Genomic DNA, 17,887 nt, shown 5'->3' with positions numbered 1-17,887 from the left:
CCTCGCCCCTGTCCTGCCTGGCTGATGTCAGCATCTCTCTGTGAGGTCACCACCTCCCCACCACCTTTGGCCAATAGTCTGAGGTCCTGCCAAAGGCCTTTGTGATGTCACTGCCACACCCCTCCCTTGCGGTGCTAATGTCCTGCCCCTGGCCAGGCACTTTGGAGGTTTGAGCTACTCCCTGTGGATCACCCCACTCAAGGAGCGTTCGTTCTAGGCAGCAAGCCGGCTAGACAGGAAAACATCAGACGCTGCTCCCAACGCTACACTCAGTTTTTCAGAAATTAGTCGACTTTATGACCAGAAGAGACCATTAGAGCATCTAATCTGACCCCCCTGCATATCACAGGCCTCCTGTATGACACAAGAGCTACTTTTGGGGCAAACACATTCCAGAAAGGCATCTAGTCTTCATGAAATGACATCAGGAGATGGTGAATCCACCACTTTCCTGGTAGATTGTTCCTGTGGTGAATCATCCTCGCTGTTGAATATTTGTGCCTTAGTTGTAATATGAATTTGTCTCTTTTCACCTTCCAGCCACTGGGTCTTGTTATGCCTTTCTCTCCTAGATTCAAGAGCTCTTTAATACCCAATCTATTCTCTCCACGAAGGCCCTTCAACACTTCAATGAAGTCACCTTTCAATCTTCTTTTGATAAGCGAAACAGGTTGAGCTTGTTCAATAGCTCACTAGAAGGCATTTTTCTCCATCCCTCAGAACATTTATTGGCTCTTTGGTCATCGGACTCCTGAACTGTAGCTGGATGTGGCTCTTGTTCTTCTGCACAACATAGCTCCTGGAGAAGAGGGATCTTCAAATGTACATTCCTATGATACCTTTGTTTAATTGATGAAAACATAAACTAGACAGTTAGAGGATTGGAACTGATTTCAGCTGATGGACAGCTTTGCTAGGTTTTTGTGCATTTGGACAGTGAAATGTTGAGTGTTTACATTCATATCAAGCACCCCTGTATAGTGGAGCTCCTGAACATAATGAAGAATGGAAATGAAAATGTTTTCCTTTTTTTAAAAAAAAGAAAGAAGGTTATAAGAGAACACTGGGGCTTGAATCAAGGATCACTTGATCTACCATCAAGCACTGTACCACTAAGCTATACCCCCATGACCATGGACTCGTGATCTCCAAGACTTTGAAGGACAGACCCTGCTTCCTCGAGATCCTTTGCCATTCCCAGACCAGAAGTGGTTTTAAAAATGGTGTTTGATTAAACTTCTTAAATGTGGTGAACACCACAGCTTGCACACCCACCGATATAGCTTCTCCCACTGACATAGCTGCCACCTCTTGGGAAGTGGATTAACTGCACCCACATGAAAACTCTCTCCCCTCAGCATAGAGCAGTGGTTCTCAAGCTGCGGGTCAGGACCCCAAAGTGGGTCATAACCCTGTTTTAATGGGGTTGCCAGGGCTGGCATTAGTGCCTGGGGCTGAAGCCAAAAGTCTGAGCTCCACCACCCAGGGCTGAATGCCTCAAGCTCTGGTTTTGCCCTTCCCCAACTGGATAAGTGGGCACAGTGTGAAATGTTTGGGGACCACTGTTTTAGGGTGACGTTCTCAATCACTTCTATGAAGTCCAATGAAAGCTATTCCTCACCCACCTACCCCTCCATCAGGACCGACTAGGTATGTTCTGCTGCCCTTCACTCATGCAGGAAGGATAACAACATTTCATTCCACTCAATCCTAAAGTGATTTGTAACCTGCCACCAGCCAAAACTGGTCATTTTGGGAAAGCGGCCCCATCATGCTGCATAGCTAGGCAGAGTAGGTGTGTCTATGCAAACGCGGTCTGTTCCTGAAGTCTTTCCCCCAGCTCCTCACTAGATGTGAAGGGGGAGCTCATTCAGCCTCTGCTTCCGCCCAGGAACGACGCGCAGCGCCCGGAGTGCCTCCGTCCGCTGCCCCGCGTCGCCAACGCAGACGGTCTAGAGGCCGACTTCACGCCCAAAGAGGTGTCGGCGCGGCTCTCCAGAACCAAAAACACCGCGCCCGGAAAAGATGGCATCCCCTACGGCCTCCTCAAGAAGCGAGACCCCGGCTGTCTCGTGCTCTCCGGCATCTTCAACCTGTGTCGGCGCTTCGGCCGGTCGCCCACCTCCTGGAAGAAGGCCATGACGGTCCTTATACACAAGAAGGGCGAGCGAGAGGACCCCAGCAACTGGAGACCCATCTCCCTCTGCTCTACGATGTACAAGCTGTACGCCAGCTGCCTGGCAGCCAGAATCACAGAGTGGGCGACGACCGGGGGAGCCATCAGCCCGGCCCAGAAGGGCTTCATGCCGTCAGAGGGGTGCTACGAACACAACTTCCTGCTCCAGACCGTCCTCCAGACGACCAGGAGGGCGCAGAGACAGTGCGCGATAGCATGGCTCGACCTGGCCAACGCCTTCGGGTCCATCCCCCATCACCACATCTTCAGCACGCTACGGGAGTTCGGGATGCCGGAGACCTTCCTTCGCCTGATCCGGGAACTCTACGAGGGCTGCAGCACCACCATCCGCTCGGTTGAAGGAGAGACCGCCGAGATTCCTATCCGCAGCGGCGTGAAGCAGGGCTGCCCCCTCAGCCCCATCGTCTTCAACCTCGCCAAGGAGCCGCTCCTGCGGGCGATCTCCAACAGCACTGACGGCTTCGACCTACATGGCGAGAGAGTGAGCGTCTTGGCCTACGCGGACGACCTGGTCCTGATCGCGGACGACCCCGAGAGACTCCAGGGCATCCTCGACACCATCGGGAGAGCCGCGGACTGGACGGGACTCCGCTTCAACGCCAAGAAGTGCGCGTCCCTCCACATCGACGGGAGCAAGAGGGACTCAGTGCTGACGACGGAGTTCCTTATCCAGGGCGAGTCCGTTGTCCCCATGGCGGAGGGGCAGGCGTACCAGCACCTCGGCACGCCGACGGGCTTCCGCGTCCGGCAGACCCCCGAGGACACCATCCGGGAGATCCTGCAGGACACCGCCAAGATCGACGCATCCCTGCTGGCGCCGTGGCAGAAAATCAATGCCCTCAACACCTTCCTGATCCCCCGCATCGCCTTCGTCCTGAGAGGATCCGCCGTAGCAAAGGTGCCCCTCAACAAGGCGGACAACAACATCCGGCAGCTGGTGAAGAAGTGGCTGTCCCTACCCCGGAACGCCAGCAACGAGCTCGTATACATCGCTCACCGTCACGGGGGTGCCAACGTCCCCCGCATGGGAGACCTCTGCGACATCGCGGTAATCACGCATGCCTTCCGCCTCCTGACGTGCCCGGACGCCACAGTTAAGAACATCGCGACGACCGCCCTGCGCGCCGCCACCGCGAGGCGAATCGGCAGACCCCCCTCCGACCAAGACGTGGCCGCCTTCCTGAGCGGCTCCCTGGATGGAGAATTCGGCCCATTCAGGGGCGACGTCGCCTCGCTGTGGACCCGCGCCCGCAATGCCACCCGCCGACTGGGAAAGCGACTGGGCTGCCGCTGGGTATGGAGCGAAGATCGGCGGGAGCCAGGAGTCCTGATACCGCAGATCGGGACGGAGGACAACACCATCGTCAGCCCTGGAGCCAGAGGCATGCTGGAGAGGTCGCTGAAGGCCGCCACCCGCGCGCTCTACGTGGACACCCTGAAGAAAAAGCCGGACCAGGGCAAGGCTTTTGAGGTCACCAGCAAGTGGGACTCCAGCAACCACTTCCTCCCCTCAGGCAGCTTCATCCGTTTCACCGACTGGCGGTTCATACACCGCGCCCGGCTGAACTGCGTCCCCCTCAACGGAGCCATCCGCCACGGGAACCCGGACAAACGCTGCTGGAGGTGCGGGTACGCCATGGAGACCTTGCCCCACGTCCTGTGCAGCTGCAGACCCCACGGCAGAGCCTGGCAGCTGCACCACAACGCCGTCCAGGACCGCCTGGTGAAGGCCATCGCCCCGCACCTGGGAGAGATCGCTGTCAATCGCGCCATCCCCGGCACCGACAGCCCGCTGCGCCCGGACATCGTCATCACGGATGAGGACCGGAAAAAGATCATCCTCGTCAACGTGACGGTCCCGTTCGAGAATAGGACCACGGCCTTCCGCCAAGCCCGAGCCCGCAAACTCGAAAAGTACGCTCCCCTGGCTGACACCCTGCGAGCAAAGGGCTACGAGGTCTACACCAACGCTCTGATCGTTGGGGCCTTGGGCGCCTGGGACCCCCTTAATGAGCGCGTGCTGCGGACCTGTGGGGTGGGCCGTCGCTACGCACGGCTCATGAGATGCCTAATGGTCTCGGACGCTATTCGGTGGTCCAGAGACATTTACACAGAGCACGTCACCGGCCACCGTCAATACCAAGAGTGAGCCGGCGTGACTTCGTGCACCCACAAGGGGGAAGAGACCTGGAAACTTCCCCTGTTGGACTTTATCCCCTGAGCCCTGAACCAACCAAACTGAACTCTGCCCTGTGAGGGTCATCCTACCATCATTACCCAGTCTGCTCATTTATTCATGCCCACGACTATCCATAACCTGTTTGTATGAGTGATGTGCCCTCACTGCTTGCTGGCTGTACCTTGAACCCACCCACTGTATACCCCGCATTGGGGACATGACAGACTGTGTATATGTATATGCCGTCCAATACCAAAACGCTAACATCCCCCCACAACCTGTATGTTACCCCCAATGACACAATAACTGACGCTTCAAACACTTTGTATCGTTTATTTTAAATATTCTCTAATAAAATTTAAATCTGTTCTTATCAGTTGGCTCGTTGAGCTCAGATGGGGTGAGTAGTCTCTTGGCCTATCCAAGGCCGTGATCAATTGTCTTGATGTTATTGGTCTTTTGGCCTCGAGATGAAAACCTGGTCTGTGTCTTGGGAACCTTGAAGAAACATTATCTAAAGTTGTATCTGATAGGTCCTTTATTTGAGAACTGTATATTAAATTGATTTTTGAAACAAGGGGATGGAATAGGAGCTTGCTCTGTCCACCCCATGCATTGACCTGGTATTGCAGTGTCTCCAGGACCAGTGGCTCTCCTTGTGGGGAGAATTGTCTGGTTAAAAAGCAGAAAAAGTTTCAGTTTAAAGATGCTGATTTGAGAAGATTTTTTTAAAGTAGTTGAAAAATCAGGTCTCTTTATCACTTTGGTTTCTTCATAACAACATATTGTTAAAATTTCTTGGGAGTGTTTTCTGAGTCTACAGATGTGAGTTTCTTTGTCTTGCTAGAGGATTGTTTTAAAAGCTGGGATTCTTCTGTTTCCTTTGAATCTTTTTAACAATATGAGGGATGAATGCTTTCCGGACTGAGGGTCAGTTTGGGAGATGGTTAGTTGGGGGGGGTTTGTGTGGGGGGGGGCCACACACACAGATTGGTAATATTCGAGTCACATGTGTATCAATAACTGGATGAGTTACACAGACTTCTCCCCACCCAGCCTACGTTCCATGTATCTTGACTGAGCCTGTCGCCCACCATCCCAGAGCAGAAGCCTGAAGCCTGAGCCCCACCGCACTCCCTCAATTACAGCCCGGGAGGCTGTGGCCACAATAAAAGCCCCTGGTGGCCACATTTGAGAAATGCTGGAGCCTCACAGTAAACAAATCCCAGCAGGTTTGTCACACCCTGTCCCCCACCCTGGGGATTTCCTGCCCTCTCCCACCCAGACCAACCTTCCTGGAAGTTCCCACCCCCTATGTATTTACTGCCCTTTCTCCCCGCCAAGGGAACCCGCCAGCAACTCCCTGATCATCCCTCCCTCAACTGGCTCCACTGCAGCCATTTCCCTTTCCCGGCCCCTGGGAGGACGGAATGAGCTGGAGCAAAACATGGATGTTGCGCTGCAGCCTGTTAGGGCAAAAAGGGCAATTGGGGACATGTCAGAACAGGAAACCATTTCACAGCACAATTCCCCCCAGGCTCCTGCGACTGTGGGGCTTGTTTCCGATCCTTAGTCCGTTCACGTATCCGGGCAGAGTTCCTCTGGGCGGCATCCGCTGGCTCCCTTGACGCCTTCGAGGAGCAGTGGGGGCTGTCCGGTCTTCTCTGCTCAGTGTCCCCGTCAGGCTCCCTTCTTATGACCCTTTGACCGCACTCCTGTCCCTGTTCTTTTATTAGTTGTCCCCCGCAATTAGTGGGTTTCTGAGGCCCTGTGGAACCTCCCCTTAGGCTGTGGGGGGGGGGGATGCGTTAGCATGGGGCGGGCTTTGGGTTTCCCGGAAACCCAATAGACACAGATATTCCAGCTTGTCCTGCATGTGACAGAAACATTCAAATCTAGGGCTGTCAATTAATCGCAGTTAACTTACACAATTAACTTTAAAAAATCATGATTAATCTGTTTTAATCACATCGTTAAACAATAGAATACCAATTTAAATTTATTTTTGTTTTTCTACATTTTCAATATATTGATTTCAATTACAACACAGAATACGAAGTGTACAGTGCTCACTATATATAGTTTTATTACAAATATTTACACTGTAAAATATAAAGTACTGCCGTGCAATCTCTTTATCATTAAAGTGCAACTTGCATATGTAGATTTTTTTTGTTGCATAAGTGCACTCAAAAAGAAAACAATGTAAAACTTTAGAGTCCAGTCAGTCCTACTTCTTGTTCAGCCAATCGCTAAGACAAACAAGTTTGTTTACATTTACTAGAATAATGCTGCCCGTGTCTTATATACGTCACCTAAAAGTGAGAACAGGCTCTCTCATGGCACTTTCGTAGCCAGCGTTGCAAGGTATTAACGTGTCAGATATGCTAACATCCATATGCCTTCATACTTCAACCACCATTCCAGAGGACATGCTTCCATGCTGATAACGCTCGTTAAAAAAATAATGCGTTAATTTGTGACTGAAGACCTTGATGAAGAACTGTATGTCTCCTGCTCCATGATTGTATCCGCATTCTGCCATATATTTCGTTTTATGGCAGTCTTGGGTGATGCCCCAGCACATGTTGTTCAATTTAAGAACACTTTCACTGCAAATTTGACAAAACACAAAGAAGGTACAACGTGAGATTTCTAGAGATAGCTACAGTGCTCGACTGAAGGTTTAAGAATCTGAAGAGCCTTCCAAAATCCAAGACGGACGAGGTGTGAAACATGTTGCACAAGTCCTCAAAGAGCAACACTCTGATGCGAACAGTACAGAACCTGAAGCACTAGACAGGAAAATCAATCTTCGGTGGGTGGCATCTGACTCAGATGAGGAATATGAATGTACTTTGGCAGGGGCGGCTCTAGCCATTTTGCCACCCCAAGCACGGTGGCACGCCACGGGGGCGCTCTGCCGGTCGCCTGTCCAGCGGCTCCGGTGGACCTCCCACAGACGTGCCTGCGGATGCTCCACCCCAGCCGTGGGACCAGCGGACCCTCTGCAGGCACGTCTGTGGGAGGTCCACTGGAGCCGCCTGCCGCCCTCCCGGGACCAGCAGAGCGCCCCCCGTGGCATGCCGCCCCAAGCACGCGCTTGGCGTGCTGGGGTCTGGAGCCGCCCCTGTACTTTGGATCATTATGGAGCAGTACCTGTCATCAGCATGGAAGCATGTCCCTGGCCTCTGATTGCTAGAAGCTGGGAGAGGAGAACAGGGGCAGGAGCTCTCCATGGCCACCTGGTCTGGTCACTCCCTCTGAAGCCCATAGCCAGGGCCAGCCTTAGGGGTGGGTGCCACCAGGGAATTGCCCAGGGGTACCATGGTCAAGGGCGGTGCTGTACAGTAGCAGAGAGGTGTGTGCTGCTGGTGTAAAGTCAGAAACTGCTCCCGGCTGGCAGGGGAGTGCTGCTTGGGGTGGTGCCCAGTTTTCTCCCTGCTCCCTCCTGGCATAGGAACATGGGGGGAGGGAGGGGAAGAGAAGGGGGAGAGAGCGGTGATGAGCAGATACTGCTCCCCCCAATGTTCCTCCGTGCCCCCCTAGGGGGCCGTAAAGGGAGCAGGAGCGACATCAGGGCTCCTGCATCCAGGTCACCTTCCCCACCTGGGCGCCATCAGGCGAGGACAAAGCCCACCAGCCCCGGTGGGTAAGGTGACCCGGATGCAGGGAGCCCTGATGTCGCTCCTTGCTCCCCCTCTCACAGCCCCCTAGCGATGTGCGGAGGAGCAGTGTTCAGGGGCGGCGGGGGGAGCGAGCAGCAATGCAGCTACTCCGTGCATCCAGGTCAGTTTCCCCAAGTGGGCACAGGAGGGGGTGCAGGGGTTAGGGGAAAAGGGGGCACAGTGCAGGGATTACGGGTGCAGGAGGAGGCAGGGGTTAGGGGTGCCAGAGGGGGGCACAGGGTTAGAGGCGTGGGGGAGGACGCAGGGTGAACAGTGCAGGGTTAGAAGCACAGGAAGGGGCACGGGGCTCTCCTGTGGCCCAACCCCACAGGAGACTGACCCCATGTTTAAAGAACAAACCTCTATACTAAGGGCTGCAATATCCACTGGGGTGAGACAAACTGCATCATCTCCTTGCTGCCCAGCCTGTGAGAGCTCTGACTGTCTGTCTATAAAGGGAACAGCGAGTGGAAGTTAAGTGGCTCCAGGACATGCTCTGTTAGAGTCCCACCGGGAACAGTGAGCAGAAGTTAAGTTGCCTCCTGTTCTATAACTGATGGGGGGAGGGGGGGCAGCAGGGATTAGGGCATGGAGAACGGGGGCGCCTGACAGGCGTTGGGCTGTGGGGTTCCCTGCTGCGGGGTTCCCTGCTGTAGCTCCGCAGACTGGAGCCTGCTCCTCCTGTGCAGGGCCAGCTCCAGCTTTTCTGCCGGCCCAAGCAGGAGGGGGGAAAAGGACAAGCTGTGGCTCTTCGGCGGCAGCTCAACCACATTGCTGCTTCTGCAGCAGTTCGGGGGCGAGTCCTCCCTCCCTTCCTCTTTGGCAGCAATTCGGCGGCAGCTCAAAGACTAAGACAGGGAATGAGGGACCCGCCGCCAAACCAAAGACCCAGCCGTGCTGCCCCAATACCGGACGGGCCGCCCCTTTGAATTAGCCGCTCCAAGCACCTGCTTGCTACCCTGGTGCCTGGAGCCAGCCCTGCTCCCATGACAAGCAGGGGCTGGTGCAGAGCGTGGCAGGGCAGGGAGATGACATCTCCCCTAATGGCGGGACCTTTTCACAGCAAGGGCAGCACCTCCCCGCAGGAGCACAGACCCCACCTGCTCCTCCTGCTTTCTCCTGACACCAGCACCACCCTTCCCAGCACCGCCTCATGCCAGCATCTGCTTCCGGACTCGCACCAGAAATGGGAAGTCTGGGCCGGGCCTGGCAGCGGCTGTCAGGAAATGGAAGCAGGAGACTAACGACCACTCCCATGGAGCTGTGGGGCCTGTCCTGGCTGGTGGGAGATGGAGGCAGTGGACACTCCCACTCCCGCGGTGCCGTAGGGTTTTCAGGTGGGGTGCCCCCCCCCCCCAGGGTTGGGCTCCAGGGGAGGTTTGGCAGCTTAAAGGTCTGGGGGGGAAGTTGCTTGGAGAAGGTTTGAGGACCAACAGCGAAGGGGAAGTTGGACACTGGCCAGAATACCAGGGAGACAAGGCAGGTGAGGTGATACCTGTTACTGGACCAGCTTTGGAGCCACACAGGGTCTTCTTCATGCAGGGGAAAGGTGCTCAGAGCATCACAGTTCAATAGAAGGTGGAACCCTCTGCCCCGAACATCAGACATTCCCCTACTTCCTGGAACGGGGGGGCCTGTCCCCATTGTCCTGTAAACAGCCCCACCATGTAACCCAGAGGTGGCTGCATCTTAGCACCAAGACACCAGTGGTCACTGCTCCAGAGGAGATGGTACATATAGGCCACTGCCCTACGTGGCCCCACACGTTACTGCCCCAAGAGGTGAGGTACACACAGGCTACTACTCAAACTGGGCACCTGGGGTCACTGCAGCAGTGGTTGGGGGGATACATGCAGGGCACTGCTGCACATGGCCACCAGGGGGCACTGCTGCAATGGTGGTGGTGGTGTGGGGGGATGATAAACAGGCCACTGCCTGAAGTGGCCACTACCACAATGGTGTGGGGAGAGGGGAGGAGATACCAATAGGGCACTGCCACACCAGGGCACCACGGGGAGGTCACTGCTCCAATTAGTAGAGATACACATCGGGTAGTGCCCCAACTGGGGGCCCTACCCCAGAGAGAGAGGGGGCGGGGGAGAGAAGAGGAAATCAAAGGCCACTGCCTCACTTAGCCACCAGGGGTCACTACCTAAATAGGGGGACACACACACAGGGCACTGCCCCACCTGACCAGCAGGGGTCACTGCCCCAATAGGGGGATATACAGAGCGTATTGCCCCACGGGGATGCCAGGGATCAGTGCCTGCCATACCTGGCACAGGGGTAGAGGGGATAGGGTGACCAGATGTCCCAATTTAATAGGGACAGTCCCAATATTCGGGGCTTTTTCTTATGTAGGGGCCTATTACCCTCCACCCCATCCCGATTCTTCACACTTTCTATCTGGTCACCCTGGGGCGGGGAGGAGGCTACACACAGGGCACTGCCATACTTGGCCACCAGTGCACATCCCTAGTGGGGGAGTGACACACACCAGGAGCAGGGCTCACTGCCACAAAGGGGTTGGAAGATACCCAGGGCACTGCCTGACACAGCCACCCAGGCACCCTGCCACCTTGGGGGAGGTGAAGAACACACCTCAGGCACTGACTCCTCCGGCTACCAGTGGTCACTGGCCCAATGCAGGGTTGGGGGGAGTAAATACACACAGGGGACTGCCCCACCTGGGCAACACGAGTCACCGAGATGAGAGTGGGATACGCAGAGGGCACTGCCCCAATGGCTGATATACATACAGGGCCCTGCCTCACCTACCCACCAGCGCTCACAGGCACAATGGCAGTGGTGGGGTCACATAGGCAACTGCCCTCAGTGCCCACCAGGGGGCGCTGCAGCAATGCTGGGGGGGGGATACATGCCAGGCATTGCTGCCCCTCACCACCAGGAGTCACTGCTCCTACGAGAAGGCACCTACAGGACACTCCTGTGCCTGGCCAGCAGGGGTCACTATAAGTGGGGAGGGGCTATGGGGAAGCAGAGAAAGAGCAACTAACTGAAGTGGGGAAAATCGTCATCTACCGGGGAGAAAGAATGGACTCGGCTAGGACATCGCACCAGCTCCGGCCAGGCTGGATACCAGCAATTCGGGGCTGGAGAAGCTCCAGCTAGAGGCTGGGCAAAGCCAGGTGACCTTGGTCTCTGTGCTGAGCAGGCAGCGAGGAGGGACAGGGAACCCCCCGGCAGGGCCGCCCAGAGGATTCCGGGGGCCTGGGGTCTTCGGCAGCGGGGGGCCCTTCCGTTCCGGGACCCGCCACCGAAGTGCCCCGAAGACCCGCGGCGGACCCCCCCCCCAGCCACCGAATTACCGCGGCGGACCCGCGCGAAGTGCAGCCGGTCTTGGCGGTAATTCAGCGGAGGGGCCCCTGCCCAGGTCTTCGGGGCACTTCGGCGGCGGGTCCCGGAAGGGAAGGGCCCCCCGCCGCCGAATTACCGCCGAAGACCGAGCTGAACTTCGGCGGCGGGTCCCACTCCGTCTTCGGCGGTAATTCGCCAGCGGGGGGTCCTTCCGCCCCGGAGCGGAAGGACCCCCCGCCGGCGAAGACCGGGAGCAGAGAAGCTCCCGCGCCCGGCCCCGCAAGAGTTTTCCGGGCCCCCCGGAGGGAGTGAAGGATCCCGCTCCAGGGGCCCCGAAAAACTCTGGTGGGGGCCCCTGTGGGGCTCGGGGCCTGGGTCAAATTGCCCCTCTTGCCCCCCCCTCTGGGCGGCCCTGCCCCCCGGCCAGGGTCTTGCTGCCCAAGGAGGGGGAGATCTGTGGCAGTTTTGGAGTAGCTGGTTCAGCAGCCGTGAGCCGCACGCTTGTCCCCGCCTGAGCTCTCCAGGAGCACATAACACACAGGTGCGCACTGGATGTAGGCACCAGTGTAACGACAGGGCCAGACTCTGCTGAGTGCTGCCTGTGAGAGACAGGGGCAGAGTCAGACGGGCAGATGCGGGCAGGAGATGACAGGGCCAGCGGCCATGAGCTGAACCCATCACAAGTCCAGCCTGTCACCATCCGTCCCTGCAGCTCTCCATCTGTCCCGCTGTCCATCCAACCCTCAACCCCCATCCGTCCCCAATGTATGCCACACACCCCCCTTCACCCATCTGCCTCACACACTCATCTATTTCCTCATGCATCCTACTGTCCCTCTGATTGGCCCTGCAGTGCCCAGCACAAGGAGGCATAATGGACCCTGAGCGAGGCTTTTGGGTGATGCAGTAATGGAGCTAGCAGGTGATAAGGGGGGTTCTGGGCATCTCTAATCGCAGCCCCTCTTCTCCTGTGCCCAAAGCCATGACCGCGAGCCCACCCCTCTCAGTCTCAGCCCCCACAGCCCCAAAGACATGACTGGCCACTCACGCTGTGACCCAGTTACAGCAATGAGGTCTCCCCGAAGATAAGGGGTGGGAGGAGCAACCCCCTTATCCTGGCAGGCAGGACACATCCTTCCCAGTATGGCAGAGACCCTGCCCGTGGGCAGATAGACCCAGCTGAGCCCATAGGAGACTGGGGGAGGGGGAGGGGGGAAGAGGATGCGGGCAACTGAACATGACAGGTGTCCATGAAAGCAGAGAGAAAGTTTGAGTGTAAGTTGTCCAACACAGAGAGAGAAACCTCAGAGAAAGAAAGAAACTCAGAACAAGGAGTCACCCTCATGGATCCAACTTTCTGCTAGGGAGCACACACCACTCCTGGCCAGAGAGATGATCAGCCCCCACAAATGGCAACATCATCTCCCTTGAAGCCACAGCTAGTCCAGAAACCCACACCCAGGTAACGGGATGTCCCTGCCTGGAGCCAGGGGGGCTGTGACCAGAGCCCTTCCCAAACCAGATACTTCTCTCACCGACAGAGACAGCTACTCTCATCCCAGCTGGGCAGGTCTTGCCTGGCATCAACAGGATTCACCCTGTCACTGCTCTCGCTCACTTGCCATCTCACCTCGGGGCTGGACTCCGTCTCCGCGACTCCTTTTCCCTTGGTATGAAACACAACACAAGAGGAAAAGAAAAAGCAATGGTGGCGAGGCTCCTCTTCTCGCTACTCACGCACCCCAGGGCTCCGGCTTCAACCCTCCTCCCATTCTGCCATCACAGCTACAATTAGAAATCTGAGCCCGGGGCTCACACCTGGTTGTCTCCCCAATCCTTGGCGCTGTCCAGCATGTCTCCCTCCACAGAAGTCACCTGGCCTCATCTTAGACTCCATCTTCGTATTGCTCTTCTCCTTCCCAGAGCTCCTGCTCTGCTCCTCAGACCTGTCTGTGCTCAGCTCTGCAGGCAGAGGGGAAGGGGCATGATGGGAACACACACGCCCCATTCCAGACACCACGCAGCATCCACAGGGCTACCAAACCATGTCACCTTCAGCCAAAACCACCCCCCACCCTGAGGGAGCAAAAAGCCTTGGTGAGATCAGCACACACAAGCCAGGAAAAGATTAACACCCACACCCAGCCCAGCCAAAGTGGGAGCTTCCCCCACTTCCCGGCCACAGGTCCACGGGGCTCATGGATGGAGGAGTTTGGGGGGCTGTGGGGGCCCCTGAAGGACTAGCTCAGCGTGCGATGAGTGACTGGGATGTATGTGGGGGCCGGACTGTGGGTTGGGGTGTCCAGGGGGACCCCAGGGAAGGGACGAGGGGGATTAGGGATAGAGGAGGGTGGGGTTACCAAGGTGCATTGTGGGAATGTGGGATTTAGAGCCCAGAGTGGATGGGTGGGGGCGGGTTGGAGGACCCCACAGTGGCTGAAAAGGGGAACCCGGCAGGTTGGGGGGCAGCAGAGATTGGAGATGAGGAACCTCACACCCTGGGGATGGACTGGGGGAGTGGGGGGGATGGGAAAGTGGGGCCCAGCCGTGGGGAAATGGGTTGGAATCAATTAGGGGCAGGGCGCTGAGGTGGGGTGTGCTGTGGGTGGGGATGGGGCAAGAGGAGAAGGAAGGGGGTCGGGGTGCTGAGGACGGGGGCGGAGGAGGTCGGAGTCGGGGCGAGAGGAGGTGGTCAGGGTCAGGGTGCTGAGGACGGCGGGGGAGGATGAAGGGGGGCGGTGCGCTGAGGATGGGGAGGAGGAGGCAGGGGGCAGGCCGCTGAGGAGGATGTCGGGGTGGGGCAAGAGAAGGTGGTCGTGGGTGGGGCGCTGAGGGCGGGGGGGCGAAGGGAAAGGCCGGGCAGAGTGGGGGGGGGGTGGGGACCCCGGGGGTGGGGCGGGCAGGAGGGTCACAGGGGCCGGGGACACTGCAGGGGCAGGTGGGGAGGGTTGAAGGGGCTGTTGGGGCCCTACAGAGGGAGAGGAGGGGGTGGGGCTGAGGGGCCCCGCGGCCCCAGGCTGCCGCTTGTGGGGCTGCTCCCAGGCAGCTCAGCCCCCCCCCCCGCTGCCCCCCAGGCCCAGCTGGGGGGGGGTGAAGCCCTTTCACTCCGCGCTGCCGCTGCCCCCCCCCCGCCCGGATCCGACGCGGGATTCGAATCCCAACGGCCGCAGCGCGCGCCCGGGGCGGGGGGGAGGCAGCGCAGCCTCGGGGCAAGGGAACCGGGGCCTCCCCCCACGCGCCGAGTCTCTGTCCCGCGCTCTCTCCGCCAATCAGGGAGCGGGGAGGGGCGCGGCGAAGTGACGAGTTACGGCCCCTCCTCCAATAGAGGCCGCGCGTGTGAGAGAGAGAGAGAGAGAGAACTACGCTTCCCAGAGTGCACCGGGAGGGGGCGCGTTGTCTGAGCAACCGGCTCATCACTTCCGCTCTGAGACGAGCCAGGAACTACAACTCCCAGCCTGCCCCGGGGCGCCTCCGTCCTCTCCAGCCCAGGTGAGGGCGGGTCCCTGGGTCAACCTGACACCTCCCCCCCCACCCAGCGCAACTCCTCATCCCCGCCCCGCCCCCCAGGGAGCCCCGCCCCGCCCCGGTGCAGGGAACGTGCTCCGCCGCTTCGCCCCTTTCACCCCCCGCCGAAACGCCTCCCCCACCCCAACCCCTGGCGGGGGCGGGGCCGGGTCTGGCTCTGCCCGGGGACTGGATCCCCGTGTCCGCCCCGCGGGATGTTCCCGGCGCCCCTTGTAACCCCCCCCCCCGGCTGGGTGTGAGCGGGTCCGGGTGGGTCCGACGGGCCCAGGCACCGGCCGCGTGTCACCCCCCGACTCCCGCTGCCCCCGGCCCCACCCCGGGGGAGCCCGGCTCCAAACACCCGCTGCAGGGACAGTGTCACCCCCGGACAGACCCGCCCCCGGCCTGAGTGAGTCCTGCTCCTTCCCCGAGCCCCGCTGTGCCCGCCCCCAAAGCCCCGCCCCCTTCCCCCGAGGTCCTGCCCTCACTCTGCCCCTAACCCCGAGGTCCCCACCTCACATCGCCTGTTCCCCCTAATCCCCGCCCCTTTCCCTGAAGTCCTGCCCCGTCCCTTCCTCCAAGGCACCACCCTCGCATTGCCCCTTGTCCCCAATACCCCACCTCACTCCGCCCCTTCCCCCGACTCCCCACTCCCACATTGCCCCCCCATACACCCCTCCCCTGCACCCTTTCCCCAAAGACCCACCCCACATGGCCCCTTCCCGAGTTCCCACCCTTGAGCTTCCCTTTCTCCTCGAGACCCCGCCCCTTCCCCCTGGGACCCCGCCCCTGCACCACCCCTTGCCCCCGAGACCCCACCCCTGCACCACCTGTTCCCTCTAATCCCTGCCCCTGCATCGCCCCTTCCCGAGACCCCCACAGCGCCACGCTGTGCCCCAGTGCCCCCTCCCGCCTGCTTCTCCCTTGGCCTCCTCTCCCGACTCGGGGCAGGGGTCTGTTGGATGGAGCCATATGGAAATATGGGGAGGGGCAGGGCTGGGAGCCAGGACTCCTGGGTTCTCCCCAGCTCTGGGAGGAGTGGGGCTAGGGGTAGAGTGGGGAGGGTGGGGGGCTGAGCCAGGACTCCTGGGTTCTCCCCAGCTCTGGGAGGGCAGTGGGACGAGGGGTAGAGTGGGGAGGGGTTGGGGTACCTGCTACCCTCGCGGTGACCAGCAGAGCCCCCTGCAGCTTGCCCCCCCTAACCACGCGCTTGGTGTGCTGGTGCCTGGAGCCGCCCTGGTTCCAGCCCCTCTGCCCAGGCAGCTCCCCCAGCCTGACACACACACCCAGCCCCTACACCCGCCCCACCCCAGGGCTCCTCAGCCCAGAGGGGAGCCCCCCGGCTGAGTGGGGCATCAGAACCCCCCGAAATTACCCTGAGACCAGCATGATCTGCCTCTGCCCTGCCCTGCTCTGAGTGTATTCGGAGTGAGTCAGTTTCCCTGTCCCAACGTGTGTCCTGCCATGTGTCTCTTCTCCTCCCCAGTTCCCTCCAAATCACCCCATTTCCCCTGCACCCCAGGCTGGGTCTCTGCCAACCCCCCTTCTCCCCTCCTGCCCCCAATATCTCCCTGCCCCTACAGGGCTATACGGCTGGATCCTCCCTCCCCCTTCTCCCCATCCCCTCATCCCTCCTCCCAATATCTCCCTACCCCAGTCTGTCTATGGGGCTGGGTCTCTCCCTGAAGCCCCGCCCCCAGCGCGGGGCTCACAGACAATCCCCGCCCAGCGGCTGTGACGTACGGTGACGTGATCACTCCCCGCAGGCAACTCATCCACTCGAGATTGAAATGACAGCAGGGGCGGCTCTAGGCACCAGCAAACCAAGCTGTTGCCTAGGGCGGCCAAATCTAGGGGGCGGCAGGCTGGGCCGGTGGACCTGCCGCAGTCATGCCTGCGGGAGGTCCACCGGAGCCGCGGACGACCGGACCTGCCGCAGGCATGACTGTGGAGGGGGGCTCGGCTGGACCTCCCGCAGGCATGAGTGCGGCAGCTCAAGCGGAGCCGCCGGACCGTGCCCGCGGGAGGTTCGCTGTTCCCGCGGCTCCGGTGGAGCTCCCGCAGTCATGCCTGCGGCAGGTCCGCTCGTCCCGGGGCTCCGGTGGACCTGCCGCGGGAGCTCAACCGGAGCCGCGGGAAGAGGGGACCCGCCGCGGGACCGAGGAAGGGCGGCGCAGCACACCGCGCTGCCTGGGGCAGCCTAATTTCTAGAGCCGCCCCTGAATGACAGAAGGTGTCACGTGTCCATGGGCGGGGTTATGCAGATGAGCAGTGTCTGGCGGCAGGACGGAGAGCAGCGAGAGGAACCGAAGGAGCCCGGCGGAGAGAATTCTCTGCGTGTGGACAGAATCCGGTGTGGGGAGTTCGTGCTGTGGGTGCCTGAGCCGGAGTCCCTTCGGGGCATTGATTGCTACTGAGCTACATAGTGACCAAAGGCGTGTGAATGGGGTGTGGTGCCTGGTGGGGAGCAGCTCATGGTCATAAGGAAAACAGCAGATCCTGTCCTAGCAGTGGTTTGTGGGGGTTTCTTTGCAACCATGAGTATGATTGTTGTCGGAAACCCCCCCCTTCTCTGGTCGGGCGGGGCTTCTACTGTCTGCCTTGGGGAGGGGGAGGTCAATGATGTCACAGCCCATGGTGGAGGGGAGGTTGAATCATGTTTGTGAAGTGGGAGAGCAACTTCCCCGGCTCCCACTCACTCTCCACTAGGGGGCTGGGCTGGGATCTCTAGGGAGGGGAGCCCAGGAAAAAACAGTCTCCCCTATGGAACCCAGGAGTCCTGGCTCCCTCCTGCTCTAGACCCCCTCCACTCCCTGGGCCACGGATAGAACCCAGGGGTCCGGGTGCCCAGCCCCCTCCTGCTCTGAACACTCAACCCCACTCCCCTCCCAGGGTGGTGCAGGGGTCACTGGGTCCTGTCTCAGCTCTGCGAAGGGCCGTGACTGATTTTCCCAAAGTGCTTCCTTCTGAATGCAGCACATCTAACCCCCCCCGCCCGGCCCGGTCGCTGCCCACCCCCGT

The 17,887-nt window shown here is 59.2% G+C and overlaps 1 pseudogene; it reads left to right on the top strand.

Moving 5' to 3' along the window:
• Positions 1-4,780: 4,780 nt before the first annotated feature.
• On the top strand, positions 4,781-5,033 carry LOC120376493 (annotated as a pseudogene).
• Positions 5,034-17,887: the final 12,854 nt, after the last annotated feature.

The sequence above is a fragment of the Mauremys reevesii genome, linkage group 12 (genome assembly GCF_016161935.1).
Source record: "Mauremys reevesii isolate NIE-2019 linkage group 12, ASM1616193v1, whole genome shotgun sequence".
In the NCBI taxonomy this organism is placed as follows: domain Eukaryota; kingdom Metazoa; phylum Chordata; order Testudines; family Geoemydidae; genus Mauremys; species Mauremys reevesii.
The sequence above is the reverse complement of the archived record's forward strand: the minus strand, read 5'-3'. Positions and strand labels throughout refer to the sequence as shown.